Consider the following 27724-nt stretch of genomic DNA (forward strand, 5'->3'; position numbering starts at 1 on the left):
CTACCTGCCTTTTTTGGACATCACCCTTCCAGAGTTACTAGCTACACAGTTAAATCTGAGAGTGTTCCTCTATATTTGTTTTTAAGTTGTCTTGATGAGCTCAACTGGAAATTTCCATTTGAAAGAGACATAACTTCCTCATCCCCAATCCTATTATTTCTAATGTGTGTGTTCTTTTTTCAGCCCAAATCCTTCTCATCATTTGGAGTTATGGATGAATATCCTATTCCTATATGACTCATTTTCATGCCCAGGACTTCCGTGTTCCTGGAATTCACCTTACTTCCATTCTCTGGAGATCTTATTTTGTTTCCATGCAGGATTTGGTATCAAGTACACAATGGAATGTATTGCAGAAAACTCTTTGTTACATATCAGATGCACATACAGGCTCTCGGCGAGCCATCCAGCTCCTCGAAACTTGGTTTTCTTTAACAACGACCATAAATCATTTCCTTCTCGAGCTATGAGTAGTTTTGTCTTGTTACACTTGAGGATTTTTATGGGGCATCTTCTCCAACACATGCACACACGCTTGGGGAGACACCGCTCTCTGCCCTGGGCCTGGTCAGGGTGCAATACATGCGAGACCTGAACAAGCATGAGGACTGTGGAATGCACAGCTCAGAGGAGGTGAGCTGAGAGGCAGCATCTTATGGAGATGAATTACAAGGCAAGGGAGACAACTCGATGGATTTGTCAGTATGGCGGGGATAGACAGAACAGGGAAAGCCAGATCACACGTGAGATGGGATTGCACGGAAAATGGGAGGAATTGTCTGAACCCAACAGGGGTTTTCATCAGGTGCCTACAGGCACTTCAGATGAAGGCAGGATGGTTGCCTCTAAAGCTGCTGACCCAGTGTGGACACTCATTATGTAGCTTCTGGGGTTCTGAGTTTTTCCTTTTTCCTTTGTGTGGCCATGTCCCCCTGCTTTCCAGCCTCATGAATGATTTCCCTCCATTTCCTCCTTATGGTGCTATGGAAAATGGTTCATTTGAAATCATTTTAATATTTTTCTTTTTCTGTGAAAGAGCTCCTGCTGCTTTGTCCTGACCAGCTGTTTTAAGAACTCAAACCACCCTCACTCTACACGGGCCACAGCCCATGAAAGTCTGCCCTCTGGTTTCCCTGCTTCAACCACAGCCTTCACCCAGAGTCCCTTGCCCTGATCTATTTCACACCCACTCAGGGCTTCTGATGTTGTTACCGTTTCCCGTTTCTGACCATGTTTCTCCCCTCAGACCTCAGTACTATCTCTCTAGCTACAAACTTGGTTTTGTTCCTTGACTGTGATTTAGTTTCTCTTGACTGTCACTGCCTCCAGCAGTAGATAGCCAACCTGGTCAGCCCAGCTCCAGAGAGTGTCCACTGGCAAAGCTCCTGTGGTCTCTGTACCAGGGAGTGTTCTGGAGTCTTCTGAGTGGACTCTCTCCTGCTGAGGAGTTCTTCTCCCTCTCACATTAGTAGGAGTGAAGAGAGGGACTCTTCAAACAGAGGGACCAGCTAGAGCATCTACCGTTCTCATGGTGGCTGTTTGCCCCCGGCAGAGAGACAGACAGCACACCCTCTCTGTAGGGTACTAGAATGGACTCTGACTTCTATACCTTTGTGTTGTCAATTAGAACTACTGCTCCTTAAGGTTTTCCCTGCTGGCTTCCTTAATGGACTTCCAGAAAACTAGTCAGTCTTAGGGGACAATTCCCCTGCATCTCTGCTCAGATGAAAAAGTTAGCTTTTAAAATTTTTCTTCATAATGTCGCTCGTTCCTTTCTCTGTTACACAGGGGCAATTTAAGGGGACACATTTCAGCAAATTACTACAATTATCTTCAGCCTGCTGGTACATTTCAGTGGACCCTACTGTCTTCTATCAGCAGCCAATGCAAAGAATCTGAATGATCTTGGAAATGTGTAGATCATCCACAATCCTTATTTTCCCTTTAACTTTAGGAGTCTTTTCAACTCATTTCCCGACTTAATGGTGAACCAGAAACAAAAAGGAAGTAATTAAATTTTATTTCACTTCTCTTCTCATTCATAATTGTAGAGAGCAAGAGAGACAGGAAAGATGTGTGAATTTACTCAAGAGAATTCTTTGTGCATCTCCTACGTGCTAGACGCGAGGCTAAGAAGCAGCTTCACAGAAATGAGAGAACAATGTCTGCTTTCTAAGAGTTCAGGGCCCAGTGGGGGATGGGGACCTACGTCAAATAAAATCCAACATCAATATTGACAGAAGAGCATTTTCAGTGCTGTGAGGACATTTAACACGATGTGAGGGAGAAGAGGCTCAGGGAAAGCTTGTGAGAGGTGATGCCCATGCTGAGTCACTCAAGGATTAGAAGTGGCTGGCCGGAGGGGTATCTGGGGGGGCTCAGTCGGTTAGCGTCTGACTTTTGATTTTGCCTCGGGTCATGATCTCACGGTTGGTGAGTTTGAGCCCTGCATCGAGCTCCTCGCTGCCTGTGCAGAGCCTCCTTGGGTTTCTCTTTCCCCCTCGCCTGCTTGTGTTCTCTCTCGCTCTCAAAATAAATAAATAAACTTAAAAAAAAAAAAGAGAGAAGTGGCTGATCAGATGTAGGAGGACACTGATTTCAGATGCAGGGAACAGCAACTGACAAAAGAGGTGAGAAAGCCTGGGAGGCCTAGGCTGGGCTTGCAGGACATGGGGCATGTCTGGGGCATGGGGAATGTGGAGGTGTCCAGAGAAGGGACGGGTGGAAAGGAGAGAGTCTGGGTTGGATCATGGGGGCCTCATGTGCCTTCCTACAGAATCGGAGCTAAGGCTACAGGACTGGAAAGCCACAGGCAAATTTAAGCAGGAGAAGGACATTATGATATGTGCTTTTGAAGAGCGTTTGGCTCCCGTGTGGCTGATGGCTTAGAATGGGGCAAGTATAGAGGCAGGAAGACGATAATGAAATTCATGCTGGGAAGAGTTGTAAGGTTCTGAGTCAAGGCAGAGGCAATGAAAATCGAAAGAAAAGATTTGAGGGACATTAGGGGAGTACAATTGACAGAATTTGGTCCCATTTTGACAGAGATGGAGAAATACAGTATAATTCCCAGACTTATCTTTTTTCTGCTTAAGTAACCAGATGGACTTCATAATAATAAAGGGATTGTACTGTAAAAATAGCTGACATTTATTGAGCACTTTCTATGTGCTAAGTAGTTTAAGTATATTGCCTCACTTTATCTTTAAAATAACACTGTGGAGCAGATCCTATTAAGCACATTTTACAAATAGGAAAATGGAGGCATGGAAAAGGCCAGCATTTTCCCCAGGATCATGTATTATGTGCCCAAACCGGGATTTGAATACAGGTGTGGACACCTCCCGAATCTGACGTTTCAGCACTATCCTATTTTGTCCACCGGGGAGGGATTCAGTTCGGGGGAGAGATGATGAGTCCTGTTTTGAACATGCAGGTGGATTTCTAGCAGCTGGTTGTGATATGGCTTTGAAGGTCCAGTGAGTGATCTGATCTGGAGCCAGATACTTAGGGAAGGAGCCAGGGAGACAACCAGGAGTCCACTGAATTGTTCAAAATGTGACCTACTGTGCTCCTGAGCTCGTTTCGTATCTTTTGTTACTCTACAAGAGAAGGAAGGCATGATCTTCTTCGGCAGGGTCAGGCCCAGCTGCCACAGCCCGCCCCGGAGCCTCAGCCCCACTCATCACCATGCCTCTGTGACAGGAGTGGGTTAAGTTTGCTCCACTTTCTCTTTTCCTTATGATGATTCTTATCATGAGAACACATTAATCTTTTGCTATTTTCTGTTTTCATTACAATCTTTGTCACACAAGTGGAGCATCAGAATGTTAATGCCTCGTATCTTCTGTGAAGAATTGGTAGAATTCTCCATTGCTTTGACCTTTCCAATGTTCTGTGTTTCGATTGGGTCTGGAAGTTGATGATTAATGATAATTACAATAATTACACCAAGGGACTCGAAATATAAATTACCAAATGTTCAAAGGAAGCCACTTGAAACCTTTAATAGAATCTTGAACAATCTCTGTCCAAATGTTCCTACTTCCTCCATCAGACATCCCTCGGTGAGTAGGTTGGGAGAGATTCAGCCTAGGTTGTAGCCAGAAGAATAAAAGAGCTGTGATTTGTGAGCCATGTTTTAGTTATATGAAGGGGGAAAAAAAGAAATCAATTTTTAAATCAATAGAATGGTCCTTCGCCCAAACAGCTTTGCTTAACAAAGAGTGAGCATTCCATAAAACAAGACTTCGCTTTCGATTCAGATCATTAACTACGATTCCCATTAGGCAGGAGGTGCCACGGGGAAAGGGGATATTTACTTGTCTCCTCTGCTCTGGTTTCTTGGCTTTAATTTTAGGGAGGTGTGGCCTTTCATACGGAGAGTTAGGACTCTATGTGGCCTTTGCTCCTTGGCCCGCAGACGACAACCACACCTGGCACTGATATTAGTGTAATCATATTTTCTGTGAACTTTTGCCGTGGGCAAGATGCAGATTCCCCGATGCTTTAAAAACAGTAAGTATTAAAATGCACTGGAATGAGGGTTTCATCTTGAGACCCCTGGTTATTTTCTTCCTGCTGCAGTAAATTGTACCTTATGTTGTGATAACCAGTGCAGTATATAAAGTATCCCTATCCAGAAGGTTGAAGAAGTTGCCATCATGCTAGGCTTTCAAAGGGAAGGATTTAGGATGACCAGACATCTAAACACATCTGTGGATGGTCACTATGGAGCATTTTTCCACAGGATGACAGAATGGAAAGAACAATCTCTTGCTACAGTTTTGACACACTCAAATACAGGCATCCTGTTGCCCTTCGACTCTGCCAGGTTATGTTATGGCATACACTATTTCTTTAAACAAATATTTTTTTCATGTTTACTTATTTTAGAGAGAGAGACAGAGTGTGAGCAGGGGAAGGGCAGGGAGAGAGGGAGACACAGAATCCGGAGCAGGGTCCAGGCTCTGAGCTGTCAGCACAGAGCCCGATGCAGGGCTGGAACCCCCGAACCGTGAGATCATGACGTGAGTCAAACTCGGTTGCTTAAGTGACTGAGCCACCCAGGTGCCCTGGCATAAACTGTTTCTAATTAGCATGATCCAGACTCTCAACATTTAGAAATCTATGCATTGAGGCTATAGTGGGAGAGGAAAAGAATGTCTAGAGAAGAATGATGGACAGTCCTTACAGTGTCCTTCTCCAGTCATATCTAGGACACCGTGGGGTTTCCCTGAGGCCAGGATTGACTGAAACTGTGTACTCCGTGTGAGAGCTTTTGCACCAGGCGAGATGTGGATTTCCTGAGGTTCGTTGGTTGGTTGGTTGGTTGGTTGGTTTGCAATGAAAGGAAAACTTGATTGAGGCCCACGGGCCTTGGGGCTCAGGCCAGATGTCACCCTGCAGACAAAGGAAGGGCCGGTGGATGAGCCTTATGTAACCTTCTTCTTGGGGTGCAGGTTGTTGGTGTGGCTCTACGTCTTGTGGCACTTGACAGCACGGGGTGCGGGCGAGCCTGACTCTTGTGGCAGATCGTCGTGTCGCAGTTGTATTTCTGGACCAGCTGGCAGAGGGAAGGCTCGGTGGTGCCACCCTGCAGGTGAAGCGGCAAGTGCAGGGTGGACTCTTTCTGCGTATTGTAGTCTGAGAGGGTGCAACCATCATCTAGCTGTGTGCCCACAGAAAGCAGACGCTGCTGGTCAGGCGGGATGGCCTCCTTGTCTTGGATTGTGGCTCTGACATTCTCAGTGGTGTCATGGGCTCAGCCTCAAGGGTGATGGTCTCGCCCATCAGGGTCTCCGCAAAGATCTGCATCTCTGTGTCTGCTGCAGGGCCGCTGCCTCCAGCCTGCTCGACCACCTTTTTTGAAGAGAGTTTCATTTTGTTTTTAATAACATAGTAAGAGGTAGGCAGCCCAGGGTGGCTTTTCTGGCCAGGAGACAGCAAGCTTCCCTCTTGATTTTGCTTTGGAACTCACAGGGCCTGAGGGCACCGTGCATATTCTCAGAGGTGTGGTGCGGTGTTGGCTCTGAGGATTCTCAAGTTCAGGTAGGCTGACCCGAGTTCAGATGGTCCTGGTACTTTGGGGTATGGTTCCTTTCCCCAAAAGATCCTAGATCCTGTTGGATCCTAGGGGTTTCTGATGAATCAGTCTGGTGCATGCCTACACGGTTTCAAGTAAAACCTAACTTTTAAGAGCATTTTATGAGTATATTTATGAAGAACACGGTGCCGAGTGTGTGTATACGTGGCATACAAACATATTTCTTCTCATCTTAAAGTTTCCCTCTTGAGAGGTGCCACACTTCTTCTTGGCCTCCATTCCATCCCAGAGGATATAGGTATGGGATGAGAGGTTTAGTCCATCGTGTCAACCGGAGCATGACCATCCGAGTCAAGTTTTGTCACTATTGTTACCGCTTCTTCCCCGTACTTTGCTTTTGTAGCGGAGACAGAGCCTTAGCAGGGTGCACTTGAATTCAGCCTGGATGCCCGGTCAGTTAATAAATGAATCAAGAAGCATTTGGTAAGTTCTTTGCTTCAAGTGGCGGTATGCTGTTTTTGAGCTTTTTATTCTGCCGAGATATTCAGAGCTTGTAAACATGAACTCAAAGAAATTCAGACTGTGACAGTTGATCTTGTAACCTGGGCAGTTACTACTATATTAAATTGCATCCTGATCATTTGGAAAGCACAATGCTTTTGATCAGCTATTGAGGTCATGTTTGTGGGGTCAAGTATCCCATTATACTCGTATTTTCTTCCAAATGGATTCTCACCTTTATTTTATTCTGCTGGTTGTTTTTCTGGCCTATTATTACAGCTATTATTGCATCCTTAAAAATAACTCCTATTCCCACTCCCAGAAGTTAAAGGCAACATTCCTAAAAAAAAAAAATAAGTGTATCTAATGAAAAAGTTAATATACTAACTTCTCCTTTTTTGTGACTATGAAGTGTGTGTGTGTGTGTGTGTGTGTGTGTGTGTGTGTGTGTGTTTTGAGGACGACAAAAAGAGAGTTAGTTAACACACATTTGGACCTGAACTCAGAGTGATCGAAGGCAGATTCCCTCGTCTTAGCCAAGTGGAGAGGAAAAGGGTTCAGATGCACAAGAAAAATAAAAGTGTCAGTACCGGAAGGGACATATGGCAATACTGGGCAATATGCGAGGAACCAATGCAAATGCTACAAGCCAAGTGTTGTTTGGAGGCTGCTTAATGAGTGTGGAAAATGACCCAACTTCTAAGGTTCTATAACTGCCTCACTTAGCTTTGATTTTTATAAATAGTCACATTTGTTCCAACCCTGTCTCCACATCCTGTTAGTAATATCAGTCAATTTATATACGTCGAGTGGGAAGTACATTAATTTAGATTCCCTGAACATCTGCTGGTGCCTAGATGGACTTGAACCGAAATTAAAATCATTGAGTCATTCACCCCACAAATATTTATTGAGCATCCTAGGGCCTATGCAGTCTGTCAGAAGGCTCCCTCAGCAACCAAGGGCACTCTGTGAGAGGAGACACCCATGAGAATTGCAAAAAGAAATAAAAAGCCAGTTGGAGCAGGCCCTGGAGAATTCACTCATCTCTTCCTTTGTGATTGTTGCCGTTCCCAAGACTTTGATCCACTGTGGGTCTGGATTCCCAACTTGTATTTGAGATTGGCTTTTCTGGGTTTGTGTCTCCTTGTTTCTGGATTCACTTCTCCTTCTTCAGCTGCTACCTCTTTCTTTTTAGACCCATTTGATTTCCTGACTCTGTACTCCAGCCATAAGGGCTTCAAACCCTACCTTCCAGCTCTTCTTCTGAATATGTGGAGATGGACCTATGATGGGGATGGGGAGGGAATAAGACAAAGTCCCCACAGTCTGGGAGCCGTAGACTAGGTGCTCTTTATCATGCAATAGAACAGCCTCTTGTTCTAAATGAGGGAGAAACAGCATAGCCTGAATGTCCTTGGCGGTTTCCAAGGTCTTGTCAATTTGGGTATGACTGAAAGATTCCGTGGCTCCTTCTGCCATGCCCATCTCCGCACCTTAAAGTCAGTGCTGATGGTGCTCGGGCATGACCACAGGCTGTTGCTGGGCACGAACTAAGCCAAGTGGGGCAAAAGGTGGAACTAGTTTCCAAAACTGGCTCTCTGCAAGCCTGCTTTCACTCTTTCCTGCCCATATCCTGCAGGGTGTGATAATCACTTGCTCATTGATTCAACCTCTTCTGGTGCGGCGTGGAAGCTATTGTAATCAATTAAGGTCACAAGGATCCTATTTGTGTTCCATGTAACAGCCTTGGAGTGATTCCCTACCACCATGAAATAGTTAATTCACTGTCAAAATGGCCCCTCTAAAAACTGAGGTCAACTGACTCACTATGTTTCCTGATCTTGTCTTTCACATGCACTGTTGTATCACTCACACTGAGGTCCCTTTCTTAAATGATCACCGTATGTCGGCACCAGGGTCGTATTTGTGTACATGATAATACACGTTCACCCGGTTGTAACCTTCATGATTTGCAGAATTTCTATCACGTGTGCATTTTGTGTAACAATTGTAGTTTGTGGACCCGTAATAAATATGAAATAATCACCATCACCAGGGAGCCCTCCAGACCTATTGTACCCAATGCAATGAATGCCTTTCAATATCCTGGTTCACTGTTGCTGCCCTCCATAGTTTGCAAATGGACACTAACCTTCCGGATTTATACATTTCTCTCACTTATAGGGCTCCCGAAAGCTTACGTCTTCCATGGAATTCTTTAGGAACAACGTTCACTTTGTGATTCCTCTGAAAGCTGAAAACTCAAAGCACTGAGCAAACTGAAAAGTCAAAGCAAAATCCCCTCGTCCTCTTGATCATTAATCACCGGCTGGGTGTGTGTGTCAGAACTTGGTGCTGCTCTGATTTCTCTCCTATGCCCTTCGGGCAGAAACCTCTTCTTATTTGTGTCTTCTGGAGCACCCAGTACACTGCCGGAGCTCCATAAATAATTAATCTCGCCAATAATAACGGGAAGCAGAAGCTTCCAAGAGTCTTCCTTTCCCCCGTTCTGCGAAACTGGTGTTATGGTATTTTGACTATCAAAACAATGATTAAGCGGCTTTGGCACACTTTATGTTTGGGCTAAATGCGATTTTGCTAATGCACTATCTCATTCCTCCCTCCCCCAACACTCGTATTTTAATGATTTCTAATTAATATTGTAATATTTCTTGAATAATTCATGTTTTTAAACAAGAAAGGCTGGCATAAATTTATGTCAATCTGTTTGTGTATTGCAGCGCTGTGCACAACAAACAAACACAGTCTGCTTCCCTTGGAGACTAGGGGAAGAGGCAACAGAAAAGAGAAGCATCAGAGTATGGGGCTAGATTCACGTTCCTCCCCAAAAGAGGGAGGCTCCCAGGTTGCCCTCTGAGGTTTCCAGGCAGACACCTTTGTCTTCGCCGACACCTCCTTATCATTTCAGTTTTTTTTCCTCCTGACAGGCGCCTGAGGCCCTCAAGCTGTACTTCGTTACCCTGAACCCTCCTGTCCTCCCTCCCCAGCTGTTCCCTGAACTCCATGTCCTCTAACCGCCAGCCCCATCACAGATTTGTCTTTGTGCCTCTCTGGACATTGCTCAAGGATAGGCGCAAACTGTAATCTGACTAGTCAGGACGACGTGGATAAAAATCAGGGGTAGACTTATTCATTTAGTAGACAAGTATTTGATGAGCACCTGCTTCCTGCTCAGAACCCTACAAAGCCGGAGGGCACTAGAGCATTGGGTAACCTCAGCCAAGTAACGCGATTGTTCCTTTATAGGGGCTCCTGAGGGCGCCTGGGAGGCTCAGTTGGTTAAGTGTTGGACTTTGGCTCAGGTCATGATCTTGCGATTCGTGTGTTCAAGCCCCGCGTCAGGCTCTGTGCTGACAGCCACATCGGAGCCTGCAGCCTGCTTCGGATTCTGTGTCTCCCCCTCTCTCTCTGCCCCTCCTAATTCACGCCCCCTCACTCTCTCCCTCAAAAATAAATAAACACTGAAAAAATTTAGAGGAGCTCCTGAAGAATCCATTTCGGTCTCTCTAGAACACTAAGGGAGATTTCTTTTAAGACAGGCCTCAAAGCCCCTTTCTGGACAGCTGCTGATTCTACCGTCACACAGCTCAGGCTATAGTTGTGGTGTGGCGGAGAGCCGTCGGTGGATTTTTTAATTTTACTTTTCATTGTGTTTTTCAGTAAAAACGAACCGAAGGACTGGAGGAAAGATTTCAGAACAAAAGCTTAGCTCCACCATGAACCTGCCATCCCTCCTCCAGACTCCACACAGAGGTGATCTCCTTTACTTTGTTTGAGACTAAGTTCGCAGTCTTTTGAATTACACATACAATTATTCAGACATCCAGAAGCAGGGACTTGTTTTTGTTCGCTATTTTCTTCTTCTCTCAGATTCAGGGAGCCTGCTGCTTTAGAGCAGCTTCCATGGGAGATCTGTTGTCAAGTGACTTTCATTTCCCCCCTTCTTCTTTGGAGCTGGAGAAAAGACTTTCATATCTATCATTTCTGCCTGCATTACAGCACTGCTAATGCTGTGCTGACCCCGCTGCTGGGGCCATTAATGTGTGTCATTGTTAATTAGCAGCCAATGGAATAGCCAAGCCAGCGACATGGTTCACTGAGATGGATGTGGTTGTTTTGATTGCATTGCTATTGCTAGGGTAACTATCATTTGTACTAATGATTTCCAAGTAGGTAGCAAAAGGGTAGGAGGGAAATGACTTAATTTGATTCTTTTCCCCCCACTATCTCTAAGAGCAATTTTAGTGGTGAAAACGCTCTGTGAGGCAACAGCTCCCGAATTTGTTGAGGTCTTTGGAAAGACAGATTGTTATTAACTGACCGTATCGGGATAGGGAGTGCCGGCGATTATGTATACGGGATAATCTTCCCCGAGTGGAGAGGACATACCTGCCCTCTGATGGACTGCAAATGGCCCCTGTAGACACAATCATCCGGCAGACAGAAGGGTCGCCCATTGCTGTTGCCCATTCTAATGACACCGAGAAGTGGAAAGTGAAGTTGAAAGTGAACACAAAGTAGTAGGGGGTATGTTGCTTGTAGGAAGAGGAAAAATGTAGCTTGTCTCTGCCCGAAGGGCATGGGAAGATGGGATGGAATTTAGGGAAGCTGATTAAACCTACACACGGGATGTTGAGCCTCTCAATAACTTTGAAAGTTTTCAGAATGCACATTTTCCTTCTTATGTGCTCCAGTGTCCCCTTGACACGTGGGCCTAATGTAGCTGCATCTCATAATACCGTCACCACATTTCCCAACCCCTAGGGCGAGGATTCAGAATGGACCTCTGCCGAGAACTAGACTGGAATCAGAAACTCATGTCTCTAAGCTCAGTTATATTTCAACATTAATGGGCAATTTTTGTGCGTGTCCCTCTCAGTGCATTTCTTGCCCTCAGCCATTGTATTCAGGGACTCTCCCAAACTTCCCTCTATCTCCAAACTCTGTCCTGGCTACCTCCTCACTCGCTTCCAGCATTTAGCTTTCTGGGGAAAGCACTTGGATTCTACTCCACTATTCTTCTAAAAAAAATTTTTTTTTAACATTTATTTTCAAGAGACACAGAGAGACAGAGTGTGAGTGGGGGAGGGGCAGAGAGAGAGAGGGAGACACAGAATGAGAAGCAGGCTCCAGTCTCTGAGCTGTCAGTGCAGAGCCCGACGCGGGGCTCGAACCCACCAACCATGAGATCATGACCTGAGCTGAAGTTGGAAGCTTAACGGACTGAGCCACCCAGGCACCCCATCTACTCCACTATTTAGAAACATCTCCTCTTGTACCCATCTTCCACCTGTTCAGGGCTATTACTGCCTCCGGGGTCCGGGAGTCCTCTCGCAGTTCCTTGGGGCAGTTCTCCTGCCATTTCTCCCTCTCTTGGATCTTCAAACTCGCCAGCTCCATTGATATCTCTTGAGTTTCTCTCATAAAGGAAATTAATTTACCTCCCATTTTCCTTGTACAAAACCCCATATTTCCCCTTTCCTTCATAGGAACGTTTCTTGAAACAACAACCTACAATGGAAATCCCTGCTTCTTACTTTACGTTTGTTTCTCAGACAATGAAGGCTAGACGTCAGCCTCTGTCCCTGTTACTCTGCTAAACTGCCCAGCAAAGACTGCAGACAACATCCTTGTAGCCAAATACAGTCAGCCAGGTTCAGTTCTCATCTGACTTGGCTTCCCTATAGAATTGATCACCGTTGGCCACTCTCTGTCCCATGATGTTCTTTCCTCATTTGGTTTGGTTTCCATGAAAGTTTTCTTGCTAGGATGGTTCTCTTAAACTTCTGGTGGCCCCTTCTCAGCCTCATCATGGGACGTTCATTCTATACCTATCACTTCGATGTTGGGAGTCCTTGAGGGTTCTTTCTTCTGTTCTCTTATCTTTTTCATAATTATGGTCTTCTGGAGAAACCTTCTTCAAGGATTTAGTTACTACATATAAATTGGCATTGTCCACTGGTCTCCCCCATCCCCCTTTAAGAATCTTTGACTTTCTTCTTAGCATTTTATCTAAAAGCATGAGACTTTTTCATCAGGCCCCAAATCTTGTCCTCTAACTCATTATGTTCAAAACCAGAATAATCGTCATTTTCTCTGAGCCTAAAATGTGATCTCCTTTCTATATTCTCTGTCCAGAGACTGACAACCATCTACCCAACTGCTCACACTGGAAATCTGGCCCTATCTTATCTTTTACTCTCACTCATCATCCACTGTGAGTCCTCTTGACTCTGTATCTCATTGTCACCTTCACTGTCACAGCCCTGATTTGCATCCTCCTAACTTGCATATCATTTTTCCCTGCTCAGAAATCTTATATCTTCTTCTCCCCAATTTCTTATAAGGTAAACAGGTATTTGGTTCTTTCTGCTTTTCCAACCTCATTGCCCAACACTCCCCTCCCAAGTTAGATGCTCCACCAAGCTGCTTACAGTCCCTGGATGAAGCCATCTCCTTTCCTTCCTCCATGCCTTCATACATGCTGGATCCTTTGCCTAAATGTCCTTTTCTTGGCCGGCTCCTGTCTTCCATGTCCCCAATAAAACTCTACCTTGCCTGTCAAGTTTCCATGACTCCACAGAGAAGATTCAAGGCTCTTTCTATATATTGCTCTTCTGAAACTCTGAGGTTGTTGTTGTTTTGTTTTATGCATCTTTCCAGCCATTGGGCTCTAAGCATCTTGAAGGAATGAATTTTTCTTTTTACATTTGTAATACCCGTTCGTTGCCTAGCACGGTATAAATGTTAAATAAATGTTTATTAAAGTTACATAACAACTCCATTTTTCGCTTGAGGTCATTCTGTGTTTTCATCAGCTCTGAATTCCCATTTTATTAACATAAGAGCAAAATCACCTATAATTCCCAGCTACAGAAAACTGGGTTGTGCTTGTGTCCTTGTAACTCAAAAGGTATGTTACCTGGGATAAAGCATTTGATCTTTCTGGTCCTCAGATAGGAGATAGCATGATACCAAGGCTTTTCAGTTGTTTCCTGAGGAGACTGGGGATCCTTGAAGGCAAGAGGGGGATGAGGAGGAGGGCCTCTGTGTGCTCCTTACTTCTTTGTTTCAAAGAGAAGCTCTACCTTCACCCATTTTATATATTGTGATCACATGTAGAATTGTCTTTAAACCTGAGATTCCACTGCTAAAATATAATTTGGAAACCACTTCACGGGGTTATCTCTAATTCTTTCCTAGCGGGGGAAAAAAAATGTCTGTGGTTCTGTGAGCTGCATAGTAATATTGGCCTGACAAAGCACATCTCCCAGAAGCACAATGGAAATGCATTACATAATCTTTGTATAAACATTCAATTTTATACTTTCTACATAAAAGACAGAGGGAAAAGGGTCAGGGTATAAGGATGGAGAGGGAGGCAAAGAAGAGGAAAGGGGAGTCGGGAGGTCAGTGGAAGGGAGGGCAACGGGAATGAAAAGGTGAATTCAGTGCCGGCAGAGGCAGACCGATTCCATTGCTTTTCCACTCCAGGAGCATATGCTGTGAAGAAAGCGTGCACTTCAGAGTACAGATGAGCCAGGAAGGGAGAACCTGCTGTTCCCGGAAGTCTTCCCGAGTGGGAGCATCTCACGGGGCTGAGTGTAAGGCAGGTATTCAAAGATGCATATTGTTCATGCAACACAGACCTAACATGCGAGCTAACAACTCCATTCGGTGTTTAACGAAAGAAACAGTGGTTCCGTTCCGGAGCTGGAGGACAAACTATTGGACTTTGAAAGACACTGCTGGTCTCTAAAATGATGTCATGTGAACCGTTTTGTGTGCAGTTTAAAGGTTGTTCAATTTTCTGCATAAAATTGAACATAACACACAACTCCATTATAAACCCTATCTGAACATCTGGGGTTTTGTGGTTTCCCTGTTATCATGAATCATCATGTATCTTTTCTCTGCAGAAGCTGCTTTACATGTAAACTATAACCGTGTTTATTCACTTGGTGTAATAGTGATTAGGATAAACAATGTAGAATGTGCTGGAATCTGCACAGGAGGTGCATAAATGCTGGGACCAAGCAAAAGCTGCAGACAGAGCTCATCGTGTCAGCTCTGATTTACATCATCACATTTAAATGCAAGAAGGAATGTTGACTCTAAAGAAAATCAAATACATTAAAACAGAGCTCTTTGCATTTTTAGGACCATAGACCAAATAATCCTGAAATCTATATCTTGTTGAAATGTCCTTGATAGAAAAGATAGAGATTCTGCCTAATCTAAGAATTGAGAAAAAGAGAAATAAATCCAGATACTAAAGGACAGAAAAGAAAATGCTATATAATGATTTTATGATACAGAAATATTTTTACTCCAGAAGTACATTTTAAAATCCCATTGAAAATGCCATGTAAAATTGAATTGCCCTCAGACTTTGAAAAATAATGTGGAGGATGGCTAGAATTTCAAGGTGGGAAATAGCTTGCTTTGTAGCAACCCAATTTCATAGCTAAACTGTATATGAGACACCTTTCTGAGGTTTCTACTATCTTTAAGAGACTTACATGTTGTTATCAGTTCCATTTAAAGTACTTACTTATTAACACGGCTCGTGGAAAATCCAGAACGGTTGAACAACAGCAGATTTGAATTTTATTATTTTGCTTTGTAAAAAAAAAAAAACGCCAGCTGAGAAAGAGATCAAGTATAAACTTTCATTAGAGCAGTTTATGTTTATTCTAAAGTCTCTAGAATGTTAACATGCTACAAGCTCTATGTTAAGTCAAGGGAAGACCTTTCAGAAGCAACGAACCAATGTATTTTCTACAATGCATAAATCCAATTTTTTCTTGAAAACATTAAAGCACATTGGAAAACCATTCCCCTTATTTCTTTAACTGGAAAAAGCCGCATTTGAGAAACTCACTTTACTCAGACAGAACTAATGTGACATAAAGATCTGATTTGGGGAGGACAGAAGAACTCATATCGTGAGGTGGACTCCACATTGCCATTGGCGTTCCCAAGTCCATTACATCTGGTTTCTTGTAATGAAAAAGGCGAGTAACTTTCTCATGTGCAGATCAACCCTATCCTAAGGTGTGTGTATTCCTTCTGGGAGCTGAGGGTCAGGATATATCCTTTCTCTTTCCTGCCTCTGAGGCATTGCACATGTCTTCCATGTCTTGCATCTTCAAATCTCATCTTTGGTGTTTTCAGTGTCCTAATAATTACCCAGACTGTTGGAAGCCTTTCCAAACAATGTTCCAAGTTATGTTACCTCTCCTGTCCAGCCCTTTGCACCACCCTGATTTCTCAGCATGCAGGTTTCTTTTCTTTTCTTTTTAATTTTTTTAATGTTTACTTTTGAGAGAGAGAGCGCACAAGCAGGGGAGGGGCAGAGAGAGAGGGAGACACAGAATCCAAAGCAGGCTCCAGGCTCTGAACTATCAACACAGAGCCCGACGTGGGGCTCAAACCCACAAACTGTGAGATCATGACCTGAACCGAAGTTGGACACTTAACTGACTGAGCCACCCAGGTGCCGCAGCATGTAGGTTTCTTTTAAAAATAATCTCTGTTGGATTTTTTTCTCAAAGGGTAAACATGAATTGTTTGGTCCCTTATTTATCATTAGAAATACATGTGCTAGAAATCCCATTATGTGACAGGTTTTTCCAGGATGTCTCTTCACTTTCCATTAGCAAGGCAGAATGTGTAATGGATAGAGCATGAGATTTGCGAACCAACCATCCAGGTTCAACTTTTTAATCATTACTCAGATCGTAAATCTCTACCTTTAAAGAGATTACTCCACAATTTAGAACTGGTCCGTTTTGTGCTTTCTCAAAGTACTTGGTCTTTTCCTTCAAAGAACTATATTTGTGACTTTACATTTACTTACATGAGTATTTGAGCAACGTCTGTCTTTCCTACTAGACTCTCGGCACCATGATTGATTTGTCTGCCGTTCTAACCTCACAGACTCTGGCGCATAGTAAGTGTAAAATAAAATAAAATGAAAATGAAAAAAGTAAAGTGAAATGTATAAGCATTTCTATTACCTTTCACGCTTTCCTATAACTTACAAGGCAGCGTGCAGTAAAGACTATCTGGTAAAATGTTTTCAAGCAAATATCGGTGACTATTGAGTGTTTTAGATATTTTTCAGGGTTGGAGATTACCACAGAGGAACCCATTTATAGATTTCTACTTGAAATTATCAGGCAGTTCACAATATATGGAACCCCTCAGGGAGGTGGTCGGTTCAAAGGAGCAGGGTATAGCAGTAAGAGAGAGTCATTCAGAATAGGAGGCATGAAGGGCAGGCTGTGACGTGCAGCCCATTCCCCTTGCTGAAGAAAGATAGCAACCTCAGATCATGTATGCAATGCTGCTTTTAACTGTGGGTGTTAAGCTTTGAAAGGGATGTTGACATTTGGGGCGCCTGGGGGGTTCAGTCAGTTAAGCGGCCAACTACAGCTCAGGTCATAATCTCGCGGTTTGTGAGTTCGAGCCTTGTGTCAGGCTCTGTGCTGACAGCTTGAAACCTGGAACCTGTTTCAGACTGTGTCTCCCTCTGTCTCTGCTCCTCCCCTGCTTGCGCTCTCTCTCTCTCTCTCTCTCTCTCAAATATAAACATTAGGGGCGCCTGGGTGGCTCAGTCGGTTGAGCATCCGACTTCGGCTCAGGTCATGATCTCACAGTTTGTGCGTTCGAGCCCCACATGGGGCTCTGTGCTGACAGCTCAGAGCTTGGAGCCTGCTTCGGATTCTGTGTCTCCCTCTCTCTTTGCCTCTTCCCCACTTGCGCTCTCTCTCCCCAAAATAAATAAACATTAAAAGAATTTATATTTAAAAGGGATGTTAACAAACCAGAATAGGATATGGCAATAAAAGTTGGTAGTGTCACTGAGGAAACTTTGAAAAGATAGGTTGTAAAAGAATTCAGGGTGGGGAACAGGTATAATTGTCTCCAACTATTATGATGTAAAAAAAAAAAAAAAAAAGGTTAGTCTTTTCTATAGTCGCCAAAGCAGAATAAGGAATAATCAATGTCAAACTAAGTAGCTGGCACTGTCTGAGGGTGGAAAAGAAGCCTTATGACACAGCAAACTTGTTTCACTGGTGTTTACTCAGAGTCTGGGGAACATCTGCCACTGCATTGGGAGGGGTTTTGGCCTGGATGAGAGACTGGATTCTAGGGCCCTGTGGCACTCAGGCAGAAGGCTGTCCTTGGCTTTAGACCCCTTGGATGGCAGTCACCAAGCCTGCCCTCACTCAGCTCATACTCATCTGTAAAATGGAAAAAGCACCACCTATGTTGCAAGGCTCTGTGGATGGAGTATGGTAATTTATAGAAATTTAAAAGTACCGTCTGACTTTTAGAACTGTACTGTGCTAAATAAATATCAGACATTATTAAATGAAGATAAATTTGCATTTTTTCCTTGATTTCGCATCTTGACTGTTATATACATACAAGCCAGGGCTGTCATTTTTTTTCTCCTTCCGTATGTCTTTGAATCATTTCCTTCCATCCCATGCCTAACCCACCATATGCACCCTGACATTTGGGAGGACTGCTTTTTTTAAAATATTGCATTCTGTGCTCCAAATGCACAAAATACCAACCTGCGTCAAAAACAGTGTCGTGTGTTTTCCAAATTCTGTTTCATAGGTGCCTTTCTGATCATAGAGGAAGACGTACACTTAGGTTGTGGTTATTTGATTATGTTTTGGTCAATGGAATATGGACAGAAATGCATGCCATTTCTGGGCCTCTTCATAAACCTTTCTCAGTTATCCATGATGTGTGTGTCCCTTTTTCAGAAATCTTGGGGGCCAAGATGTTTAAGAGGTCAGCCAAACAATATGGAAATAGACTAGATCTCTGAGTCCCCAACTGGAGGGCCATCACCCGAGAAAGCCACCTGACACATATCAGGCTGTGACTTGAATGAAAATTGAGCCTTTGTTGTATTATACCCTTGAGATGGCACTTTTATTGATTGATTTATTTGTTAACCACCGCTGAACCTACAGTATTTTGACTAACACAAAAATTAGTACCACCAAAGAGCAGTAGTTAAAACAAAAACCTAGAACAGGAGGCACTGGTTTAGTGTTGGAAGGTAGGTGGTGGCTCTGACATGAGAGTTTATCATTCTTCTTACAATCCCAGGTCACCTTATTATCTTTAGTTCCTTGGCTATTATTGAGGTTCAAGGGGGATTAAAAATGATGATAAATAGCACTTATCGAACCTCTAGCGTGTGCCAGCACTGGAGAGTCTGTGCATTGCCGCAACTAATCTTTGCATCGGAAACTCCATTATTTTCCCTTCTGACAGATAAAGAGATTGAGAATTGGACAAGCCTGGCTTCCGTGCTATCAAATCTACAATGGGATGCTTGGAAAAGTTGAGTTCTCCTTCTACTGAGTTGTCTGGGGATAAGCAAGGAGAACATCTTTAGAGAAAGTATTTATTAACCTAATTTACTAACCTAGATTACAACTTAACCTAGTAAGCTAGAAAGGAGCAGAACTCACTGGGAAGAGTTAATATCTTAGAATAGCCATAGTGCATTACTTGGGCATGCTTCCAATTGGACAAAAATAAATCTTTCTTTCTCTCTTTTTCTCCTTCTCTCTCTCTTCCTCCTTCTCTCTCTTTCTCTCTCACTGTCTCTCTCTTTCTCTCTCTCTCTCTCTCTCTCTCTCTCTCTCTCTCACACACACACATATGCACAACAAATTGAGACATAATAGAAATCTCTAAATCATGCACCAGAATACAAGCAATTAAAAAAGTATGGGCTCTGAAATACCACCCATACGATGTAGGGAGGACGGACTAAGTTACAATTGTGGTTTTGGGGCTAGAACTATCCTATTCAATGTAGTAACCACTGCTAAATGTGTCCATTGAGCATTGGAAATGTCTAGTCCTGAGATGTGCTGTACGTGTTAAATACACACCAAATTTTGAAGGCTTAGTACAAAAATGTAAACTACCTCATTAATATTGATTAAATGTTGATTGGTATTTTGTATATAGTGGGTTAAATAAAATGTATTATTGTTATTTTTTAACAGTTTATTTATTTATCCTGAGAGAGAAAGCATGAGGAAGGGAGGGGCAGAGAGAGAGAGAGGGAGAGAGAGAATCTTAAGCAGGCTCCACACTGTCAGTGCAGAGCCCGACCTGGGGCTCGATCTCACAAACTGTGAGATCATGACCTGTGCTGAAACCAAGAGTTGGATGCTTAATCGACAGAGCCACCCAGGCATCCTAAAATATATTATTAATTTTACCTGCTTATTTTGATCTCTTTAACGTGGCTGGTAGAAAACTTAAAATTACGTCTGCGGCTCATTTTGTGGCTCAGATTACATTTCTGTTGGACAGTGCTGGGCTTGAGTGTCAGGAACTAAGCAAGTCAGAGTAAGCTGCGGAGAGTGTTGCTGTTCCAGAAGCAGTTCAGATTCTAGTGAAGGTGATGCTGTGGGTCAGTTTTGGAGAGTTTTTTCTGAACTCTTCGTTTAGTCTCTTGGTATATTTTCCTTAAGCATCCTTCCTGGTCTCCAGCCATATAGACAATCTCAGATCTTCTTGTAAATGATGCGCTTGCTTAATATTGAGAAATCAATTAACTCTCAAAGTAGCTAGAAGCAGACCAATGCTTCTTAGATTTAAAGTGTAGAGGAATCACTGTGGAGGAAGGAGGTCTTCTTAAGAGCAGGCTCTGTTACTAGGTCTGGGAAGGGGCTTGAAGTAATGCCAAGGTTGCAGGTCTGGGGACCACACATGAAGAAGCAAGAGGCTAGGACACATTAGACCCACCAGACATCAAAATATGGGAACAAAGAGTAAAGGTGGGGTGATGTTCATAAGCCATCAGAGTGAACTCTCTATCCTCAATTAACTTACTCTTCTTTTTCCTCTCAGATTGAGCTGTATCTATAGAAGGGAAAATGAACAGGCCACAGCACAACTAATCTGCTCAATTCTACTGTTGCAAAGATTGATGGAGACCATTGTGTGATCAATTTGGTCATGACACTGGGTATCAGTCATGAGCATGACTGAAATGAATGGAATCACTTTACTCCAATCTGGTCTGCTTTCATTGTGTAAACTTAGCTGGTCCTGAGGGCTTGGGGTCAGGGAAATCAGCACTACACCTAAGTCTACTAACCTTCCTGAGATCATTTATTAGCAAAAAATCAGCATATTCATGCATATTAGTTATTATAAGGAACAATTTGCCTGCCTTACTCATGTTCTCAGAGGATGTGCTTAGTTTCTGTTGAAGTTAGGAAGTGCCACAATTTAATATTTGGAAAATGAAATTTTGTTATAAGATAATGAGATCCAACCTCAATTCATAAAATCAGCTTAAAAATAATTATTTAAAATTTTTAAATGTTTTTTTATTTATTTTTCAAGACAGAGAGAGACAGAGCATGAGTGGGGATGGGGCAGAGAGAGAGGGAGACACAGAATCTGAAGCAGGCTCCAGGCTCTGAGCTGTCAGCACAGAGCCTGATGCGGGGCTCGAACTCACGAACTGTGAGATCGTGACCTGAGCCAAAGTCAGACGCTCAACCGACTGAGCCACCCAGGTGCCCCAGCTTAAAAATAGTTATTAAAGGAGAATTAAGGAAAATATTTGAAGTAGTTATATAATATTTGGCATGAGTTTATAAGCTCTCAAAATGGCTACTTAGAAGAAAAAAGCTCTATATGATTTTGTAATTTTTAAAAATTTGAACATAAACTCATAAGTCTCAACTTATAACTCTTTAGAACATCATTGCAGTGTGGATATTGAAGCATTTTCAATCATGTCATATCTCTAATATAAATTTTGCATGACACTTTGGGGTGTTTGAGGTGCTCTGGTTGGAAACTTTAAATTCCTGTGACCTCGAGTCTCATTCTCCGTCGCTCATAACATCAAATTACTTTACTGTTGACTCTTTTCCTTGTCCTTCCTGCAGTAGCCTCCTTATTTGAATTCAGATCTGGTTCAAAACATTGGCTGCTACTTTGACCTACACTGACATTTCAAAGGCTGAAGAATAATTAGTGAAATAAAAACCTCATAATTACTTTCTAACACACACCCACACAAAGCCTTTTGTTGAGCTGGCAGAATGGATTGGGATTTTTGTTGTGTTGTGTTTTGTTCTAAATGATTGAGCATGGGACTAAAGTGAAGTGACAGACATTTCTTGAATGCACAAAATGATCTGGAAGCTAAGATAGTCAATGTTTCACCTAACAGTATTGAAATCTTACTTGAGAATCAACTTTATTTAATATCTGATTTTAAACCTTAAGCACTAACAAAAAAAAAAAAGTCTTTCCTTGGAAAGACTTCTTTTCAGAACTTTAAAACAGCATATGATATCATATTAATAACAAAGTCGAGTTAAGTTTTTTGTTGGCTTTTGGCTAGGTTGAGAAGACTAAACCGTGAATTGTTCTGATTCGGATATTAAGAGGGTTTGAACTACTAGTTCAACTATCCCAGTAAAATGTTTCCTACAGCATAGACAGGATGAATAGGTTTGTATTGCACCGACTCCTTCTAATCTGATTAGTTGGCTGGGCTTGTGTATGAAGGTCTATCAATATTTGTTGCAACCATGTGAGATCTTGCTTCCTCAGTCAAAAGAAGAGAAGATCATCAGATAGGAACTGCCTATTGTCAGTTGGGTCCAATGCGCGAGACTCATCACTGGGTCTTTATGGTCTACATGTTGTTTCTATAGAAAAAATATAATTTTGAATGCTGGAGACAATTATCTTACCAAAGAACCTTCCAGAGTCCTACTCATCTTTAAGTCAGGCAGTCTGTCACGTGATTTTCCACAGGACATGTTGTGTTTCTTTTGTCTGATTATTAGTTTTTTTATTTTTTTAAGTGTTTACTTGTTTTTGAGAGAGAGAAACACACAGTGTGAGTGGGGGAGGGGCAGAGAGAGAGAGGGAGACACAGAATCCGAGGCAGGCCCCAGGCTCCGAGCTGTCAGCGCAGAGCCCGTCACAGGGCTCGAACTCATGAACAGTGAGATCATGACCTGAGCCAATGTCAGCTGCTTAACTGACTGAGCCACCCAGATGCCCCTCTTTTGTCTAATTATTTTTTGCTGCTGTTGTTTGTGCTCTTTGCAGAGAGATTTTATAATAGCTAATGTAAGCAATACATTGAACAGATATGCTCTTTTGTAAACAAAACAATAAAAAGTGGTTATCTCTCCAACTTTTCAATCTTATGGCCCTTTACACCTGTTACAATGACTGAGGACCCTGAGATGCTTTTTGTATGTGTGTGATATGTGATTTTAGAATTAAAATCTAATTTGAAACAATAACACACATTATATGATAACAAAATATGTTTTTATTCAAAAATGCATTTTTCAAAACAAAATAGTCAGAAGAGTGTCATTGTTTTACATGTTTACACATTTCTGTAACATTTAACTTGATAGAAGGCAGCTGGCAGATATCACAGCCTCTGGAAAATTCTACATGTAGAAGATAGTAAGATAATAAGACTGAAAAATAAAATTATGTCATATTACTATGAAAACAGTTTTGACTTAGTGGGCTTTCTGAATGTCTTGAGGCCCCCCCCCCCCGACATGTCCTTGGACCACACTTTGAGAACTCCTTGTCTGAAGATGCAACCGAGGGTAAGACTGAAAAACTCTATTATAACCTCAAATAGATTCAAAGTGGTGCCTCAAGGGGCACCTGGGTGGCTCAGTGGGTTAAGTGTCCAACTTCAGCTCAGGTCATGATCTCACAGTTTGTGAGTTCAAGCCCCGCATTTGGTTCGATGCTGACAGCTCAGACCCTGAAGCCTGTTTTGGATTCTGTGTCTCCCTCTTTCTCTGTCCCTCCTCTCTCTCTCTCTCTCTCTCTCTCTCTCTCTTAAAAATAAATAAAACGTTAAATGAATAAATGAATAAATAAATAAATAAAGCATTCGAATACACTGAGGACTTAGTAAAAAAAAAATAAACAAATGAAGTGGTACCTCAAACAGAAATGGGTTCCTTTAAGAATCTCACAGGTGTATTTCATGGATCCTGTTATTAAACTAGAGGGCTCCTATAAGTATCAAGGGTGTTGGGCTACAGGAGGTTTCCAAGAACCTCAAGGTAGAGACAAACTTAGTGTGTGGGTGTGGATTTTGTCTAAGGGAAGGAAGCCAATAGCTTCATAGGATGCCCATAGGTTTGAACGGATCTACACTGGTCATCTCATTTGTCCCCCACCATTGATGGTGTGTGTGTGTATGTGTGTGTGTATGCACACATCCAGGTGGATGTCTTCTCTAGTTCACAGGTCTTAAGATTGAGAAGAACTCTTTGCTATACTAGATTACGGATTTTGTTGCCCTTTCAGTTGGATGCATATATTTTGCATGTGGGAGTGACATCAGTCATTGAAGACCTGGGCAGACAGTGGTTGTCAGACCCTGAATTTGTTTGCAATCCTCCTTGCCTCTTGGTCTTCATGCCTGAGTGTAATCTCCTCTCATGTTCACTTAGGATTGGTCCTGTGTGACAAATAGAATACGGCGAAAGAGACAGTACTTCTTCTGAGGCTAGGCTACAAGAGGAAATGAAGCTTTGGCTTTGGTCTCTTGATTTCTCATTCTCAGCCACTCTGTGAACAGGCCTCTGCACAGAGGAACTGAGGTTCTGGGCAACAGCCAGCGGCAACCTGCCAGCCCTGAGAGGAGAGTAGTTGTGGGAGGTGGGTCATCTGGCTCCAGCTCACATTTGATTGAACCTCACACGATACCCAGAGCCAGAATCCCCCAGCTGAGCTGTTCCCAAATTTCTGAGAGATAATATTGTTCTTTTAAAAAAATTTTTTAAAAGATGTTTTGTTTATTCTTGAAAGAGAGAGAGGGAGGGAGGGAGAGTGGGTGAGCAGGGGAGGGGCGAAGCAAGAGAAGGACACAGAATCCAAAGCAGGCTCCAGGCTCTGAGCTGTCAGCACAGAGCCTGATGCGGGGCTTGAACTCACGAGCTGTGAGATCATGACCTGAGTCAAAGTCAGACGCTCAATGGACCCTAAATATTGTTCTTTTAAGACATTAAGTTTTGGTATGATTTTTAAAAGTAGCAATCGGTAATTTCCACATAGGTTAGACAGGAAGTCTTTTTGTGTAATGTGGGGCATGAAGTAGGAAAATTGATGGCAATGGTTGTGATTCAGACAGAGTGGCACAGAACTCGAAGGGAGAACCTTGTTTTTTTCCTCAACAAAAAAATCAAGGCTGTAGTTCCAGTTCTACAACTATTACAGGGTATGAATCTTGTGAAGACTTTTGAACTTTCTGGGACTTAATATATTAGTCTTGAAAATAAAGGACATTGGTCACACAATTTCAAAGGATCCTTCCCAGTTGGAAAATACTAGATTTTGCAAATCGACTTCAACACATCCAAAAACATCTTGGAATATGTCTGGCAGTTTTTTTTCAGTGGGGATTTGGTAAATTTTCACTCACTTGAATGAACTACTCTATCTTCATCTGGCATCAGTTGAAACATTCCACCTAGGTCCAATGTAAGTATAGACTTGTTTGCCAAGTTAAGAACTTAAAAATACAGCATATCTCTAAATTTATTCTTAATTAAAAAAATGTAGCTTGACATTTCAGTTTCACATCAGTAATAACCTTAGATTTTAGTTGTTACTGTTTGAAAATATATTGCAAACCAATTAAATGTTGTAGAGGAACAAATAAAGGTATCAGTGATAAATGGAGTAAGAATTTTTGGTTGGAAGGATGTATGATTAATTTTAGCATCATATTCATATTTATAATCTGAACCGGCGGATTTATTTCAAATTATTCATAGTGTTTATTATGTGTGTGGTGTTTCAGTCAATGATTGGTAAATTCTGAAAGCAATTTCAGCATTTAAAAAATTTTTTGTCTTTATATAACAAGGAAAGGTAATGAAAAGGAACTACTGTCCTGTTGTATCAGGATCTCTTTAATTCAACAAGAAATATTCACCAAAGTGCATGCTATCTTGAGATAAGGTCACTTTGACCATCTATTCCATTAAAAATATGTTTATTTTACTTACAGGTGCCATCCCTTAGGACAGGCAATTGACGTTTCAGCTAGTGGCCTTTGTCAAGGAAATAAAACTTACTTTTAATGGAATGGAAGTTTCTAAATGACCCAATCTCAAGAATCGTGCACTTTGGTGAATATTTATTTATTATAAACTAGTCAGCTGAAAATGCAATTTGTGCTGCAGAAGGTGATCTGGTTATTTATGAATAGCATTATATCAGTTGTATTCATCTCATTAGAAAAAAAAATCTTTGGGGGACTTAGAAAACCATGCAAGCATTCCATAATTTAAAAAAACATTTTTTTCTCATTTAGCTCATTTTCTTCTTAATCATCTTTTTATGCTTTTATCTTTTCCTTGCCCCCATTTATTCAGTCTTGCCTCTTGTTTTGTCCCTATTTTTCCATTTTTATTAAATTGAAGTCATTCTTTGTTCCTCCAGAAAAATTCATGCTTGCTTTTCCCTTATATTTCCCTTATATTTCCTCCTCATTTTTCCTTGTCTCCTGCTCTCCAGTGTCTCTTTGCCATTTGTGTCTCCATGTGTGACAAACCTCTCACCTAGCTACTCCAGAAGGGCAAATGAGCCGCACTTTTTCAAGAGGAAACTGTCTGTCAATCCAAAGAAATACAGAGGTGATATCTCAGCCAAAGAATAAGGAAAAAAAGTCAATTATTTTTGTACAATGCTCAGATCACTAAGTAATACTTTCATCTTAATAGTTCCCGTCCCATTCGATTTTGATGACATTGTGACAATACGATGTCCAGAGTTAGATTTTTTCCATGCTGCTTAAAATCAAACTAGTAGCTGGGGACCCTCTTTTTTCTTGATTGACATCAATTGGTAGTAATCCTTCCGTGTTTGGACTCGCTAATGAATTCATGGCCAGTGGCTCCTTCTAGCTCTATAAAAACCCTTAAATGGACTTTCTCTAGTCAGACCATAGTAACATAAGGCTGTGGTAACAAAAAATTCCAAATGTCAGGGACCTAACATAATTAGAAACTATTTCTTCATTCACACAAAAAGTATTTCTTCCTCACTCTGAGTTGGCTGGGGATTTTGGACATTACGGTTGCACAGGGACTCAGGCTAGTGGAAGCTCCTTCTCAACATGTATCTTCATTTATTTCTGTGGTGAGGTAGTACATAGTGCACTCTCTTAGATCTTGTGTCCAGGGTGACACATGATTACTTCTACTCACATTTTATTGGTCAAAGAGAGTCGCATGCCCTTACCTAGCTTCAAATGGGTTGGGAAGTACAGTCCCAGCATAAGTTTCAAAGAAACTGAGAGCAAGTGCACTTATGAATGGCCCCTCTCACTACACCGCACTCAAATTCATGGAGTCACTAGAATTGGAGATTATGGGTTCAAATTCACCACGTAATTAGGATACCAGTTCTCCTACTTGGCTGCATTTTGGGTTATGGATACTGGAACATATAGCAATATTTAGCAGTGGCAGGAAGAGAACACCCAGGAATGGTTCCAAGTGAGACACGGACAGTCTATCAAGTCTCCACATCTGGGGCCCATCTTTACTTACACAAATCATATGCCTTTTATTCTGTAATCTTTATGCTTTCCATTACGTTAAGTGATTCCTCTTAAGTGCCAGACCCTTGGGTTATTTAGTTTTTGGAAATCCCATGACAAGAAGATTAAATTCATATGGTCTGAGAGGAGTAAATAGGTAAGACAGAAACCCAATGGCTTAGCAGCTTTATAGCCAGCAAACACAAAGGTGCTTCACATTTCCTGTTAAAATTATATTTAATACTTTACATTTTAAACTGTCATAGAAAATGGACTTTTTTTGTATTCTTTGGGCTGAATAGTGCTGATAGCCAGTGAGCATATTTATTTTTGCATATTTATTTTTTTATTTAAATTTTTTTTTAAAGTTTATTTGAGAGAGAGCGAGCATGAATTGGGTAGGGGCGGAGAGAGAGGGGAGAGAAAGAATCCCAAGCAGGCTCTGTACTGTCAGTGCAGAGCCTGATGCGGGCTCGAACCCACAAACCGTGAGATCAAGAACCTGAGCCAAAAACAAGAGTCGG

General features: G+C 42.2%; 1 pseudogene; it reads right to left on the reverse strand.

Annotated features, from left to right (window-relative positions):
• Positions 1–5435: 5435 nt before the first annotated feature.
• On the reverse strand, positions 5436–5817 carry LOC124508300 (ubiquitin-like; annotated as a pseudogene).
• Between the last annotated feature and the right edge of the window lie 21907 nt (positions 5818–27724).

This window comes from Lynx rufus, unplaced genomic scaffold (genome assembly GCF_022079265.1).
Source record: "Lynx rufus isolate CCGP_SWC_20201006 ecotype Redwood Valley unplaced genomic scaffold, mLynRuf1.p SCAF_13, whole genome shotgun sequence".
NCBI classification, from domain to species: Eukaryota; Metazoa; Chordata; class Mammalia; order Carnivora; family Felidae; genus Lynx; species Lynx rufus.